General features: G+C 44.0%; 1 non-coding gene across 1 annotated transcript; it reads left to right on the forward strand.

Annotated features, from left to right (window-relative positions):
* The first annotated feature begins 1626 nt into the window (after positions 1–1626).
* On the forward strand, positions 1627–1733 carry LOC126000706 (U6 spliceosomal RNA). Its single transcript, XR_007492845.1, has one exon. It is a non-coding gene; the product is annotated as a U6 spliceosomal RNA (small nuclear RNA).
* The last annotated feature ends 1963 nt before the right edge of the window (positions 1734–3696 follow it).

Genomic DNA, 3696 nt, shown 5'->3' on the forward strand with positions numbered 1-3696 from the left:
ATATGGTGAGGCTCGGGGACCATGTACAGAGGTGATTGAGATCCAGGTTTCCATCTCTACTCATAATCCACTTGAAACACTTGACCTAATATGATATCAAACAAAATCTCTGTATCTCTCCCCTCCTGAAACCATTTCCCACACAAATCTCAGAATTCCTTTGCTCTGAAAAACAATGAGACCTTTTAATAAGACAAATCATTCAAATGAGTTTGGCACTTATGAGATGAATGGAATACTTCTCTTCACACCAAGCTCTGGATGCTCCCACCATTGCAGAGACCAAAGATGAGGTAAAAGGGCTGGATCAATGGGCCCCACTGAATAAGTCCCATGTGTTTGTGCACCGAGCTATTCCACCACCACAATAAGAATATGATTTGGAATTTGAAAATCTTACCAACTCACTCCTGCTTGGAGATCTCATTCTGAAAGGAAATTGTAGAATGGAGGAATTCTGAACTGGTACTCTGCATACTAAAAACAAACCATGTATGAAATGTAAGACTCTGTTCAGCGACCAGAACAATACAAAATGGGGAGCTCATTTGCTTGCATGTAAGTGATTCAGGTTGGATCACTGAGATCTCTTATGTCTCCCCCCATCCAAACTGGAATAATTTCTGGTGATTTTTTGTGGGGCTTTATTGGGGGGGGGGGTTGGGTCATCCCCAGCAGCACTCTGGGGTTACTCCTGGCTCTATGCTCAGAAATAGCTCCTGGCAGGCTCGGGGGACCATATGGGATGCCAGTAGTTGAACCATCATCCTTCTGCATGCAAGGCAAATGCCCTACCTCTAGGAGTCTCAAACTCATGGCCCGCGAGTTGTTGCAGCCTCCTTACAACATTTTGTGGCCCACAACCAGCCTTCAAATATGCGATTTTTATTCAGTACACTAATGATCGTAAATACTACGATAATTGAAGGCAGGCCACGGGCCACAAAATGTTGTACGGAGGCCGCAACAACTTGCGGGCCGCGAGTTTGAGACCCCTACATCTGGCCCCTGAAATAATTTCTGAGCATAAGGCCAGTAGTAACACCTGAGCACTGTCAGGGCTGACCCCAAAACCACACAAATATTTAACTGAATGAAAACAGTTTATAGCTGCAATATTTTCACAATATTACGAGATCACTCATCAATGGTTTAAAGATACAGATAAAAAATATATCCCCCCCAAAAAACAAATTATGGGCCAGAGCGTTGATACAAGGGGTAAGACTTCTGCCTTGCCTGTGCAAGCCTAGGACAGACCACGGTTCAATCCCCCAGCATCCCATACTCTTCCCCCAAGCCAGGAGCAATTTCTGAGCACATAAACAGGAGTAACCCCTGAGAGTCACCAATATATTAATTTCTGAGTGGGCCAGATGAAGACACAGCAAAGATGGTGTTTCCTTGCATGTGGCTGACTGACATTAAATCCTGACATTCTCTATGATTGTCGTAGCCTGCAAGGAATAATATCTGATCACAGAGTCATAGTAACACCCGAGTCTACGTGTGTGGACCAAAATCACACACCAAAAAAATGTGTTGAATGAAAAGTGGCTGAATAAGCAACAGAGTAACAGTATATTGTTTTCAGATAGTAAGTCAGCTTATAGAATAGGGAAGATAGTGCTCGCTTCGGCAGCACATATACCAAAATTGGAATGATACAGAGAAGATTAGCATGGATTCTGAGCAAGGATGACATGGAAATTAGTGAAGCGGTCCATATTTTAAAAATAGAATAGGGAAGATAGATTAATAGGGTCAAAATGAGGAACTTAAAGACGTCCACATTAGGGTTGACCTGGGCTCAACTGTGGTTGAAATATATGAATCAATGGTATATTTCTAGGGGAGCTGGAAATAGCACAGTGGTAGGGTATTTGCCTTGCATGCATTGATCTGGACAGTATATATATATTCACCCCCACACTAGCCAGAGAAATATCAAGCGGTAGGGTGTCTGCCTTCCATGTGTACAACACCAGACAGATCATCCCATATGGTTCCCCAAGCTTACCATGAGTGATTTCTGAGTACAGACCCAGGAGTACCCACTGAGTGCTACTGAATGTGATCTAGACAACTTCCAAAATAGAAAAAAATATATATTCTAGTGTGAAAGCGACATGGGACAGCCTGCGTGGGATTCACCTTGCAAGTGGATGAACCTAGTTCAAATTCTGGCATCACATCTATCCACAAAGTACCGCAGCGGTAATATATGAGAATAGAGCTAAGAATAATTCCTGAAAATCAGTGCAATGCTCCCAAAAGAGAAACAAAAAACTTCTCAGTATTCCTAAGGGTTAGTATTTTCCTTGCAGTATACCCAGGTTTGATCATAGCCATCACAATTGGTTTTCTGAATGCACCAGAATTGGTTGAGAAGCAGAGAAACCATTGATTACAACTACTAAGCCATATCAAAAATGAGGGGAAAAGGGGGCTGGAGAGACAACATAGCAGTAGGGCATTTTCCTTGCAAGTGTCCAACCTAGGACAACTGGTGGTGCAAATCCTGGCATCGCATATGGTCTCCCATAACTGCCAGGAGTGATTTCTGAGCAGAGAGCCAGGATGGACCCTGAGCCCTGCCGTGTCTGACCAAAAGCAAAGAAACAAAGGAAAATAGACAAAAAAAATTGGGGGGAATCACTGAAAATGATCCAAAGACAAAAACAAGATTGTGGACACATAGAACACAAGAACGTCCAGCGGCCCATGAGAAGGGAACCCCAACATGGGGTTGTATAATTAGCATGAGAGCATAGAAAGTGGTTGTGGACCCAAAACCACAATTATTAACAGAAAGAGGGAACCAGAAAGAGTGAAGCCAAGAAAGCCCAGCTCCAGAACATTGTGGGCCTTAGCATCAAGAGCTGTGAACTGAAGCAGGAGGTCATGCACCCCTGATCCAGCAGTCCAACACACACTGCTCAGCACCCACATTTCACATGTGCCCAGGACACTACCACACTCCTTCACAGGGTCTGAGTCTTGGGCTCATCTCACACTCACCTTCAAACACACCTCTCTGCAGCTTGCCAAGGGCTCCTTCTTCCAACCAGGAGATCACCCCAGGCTTCACGCTGCACTGCCCTACCCAAAGGAATGATTCATGGTTAGAGACAGGGAAGTGGACTGCAATCTTCCTCCTCTTGTGAATGATTCTGGGTCCCTAATGAAAGTAACCAAATCAAGCTTTCCTTCTGAATGTTGGTTATCACACAGAAGAGACCAGGTTCAATAAAAGTGTCCAACTTACGGTGCAAGATAATACTGCCGTGGAGCAATAAGACAACTCTGGGCTCACAATGGGCCAATGGCAAGCTCTGTAGTTGCCTGAGCTGTTCCTAAAGTGAGCACTGACCGCTAAGCCAGAGGTAACTTCAAACACTGTCAGGAAAACAAGACTCCATAATGTCTTGAAATTAAGGGCTGGGGCTGTGAAATAATACAGTGGGTAGGGCATTTGCCTTGTGATGTGATGAACAGGGTTAGATCCATGACATCCCATGTGGTCCCCCAAGCCATTTAGGAGCGATTTCTGAGATCAGAGCCAGAAGTAATCCCTGAGCACCGCTGGATGTGACCCCAAGACAATAAACAAACAAACAAACAAACAAATAAATAAATAAAATAACTTTGTAAGGGCTGGAGAGTTAGCACAAAGGTAGAACCTTTTTTTATTTG

The sequence above is a fragment of the Suncus etruscus genome, unplaced genomic scaffold (assembly GCF_024139225.1).
Source record: "Suncus etruscus isolate mSunEtr1 unplaced genomic scaffold, mSunEtr1.pri.cur scaffold_168_ctg1, whole genome shotgun sequence".
NCBI classification, from domain to species: Eukaryota; Metazoa; Chordata; class Mammalia; order Eulipotyphla; family Soricidae; genus Suncus; species Suncus etruscus.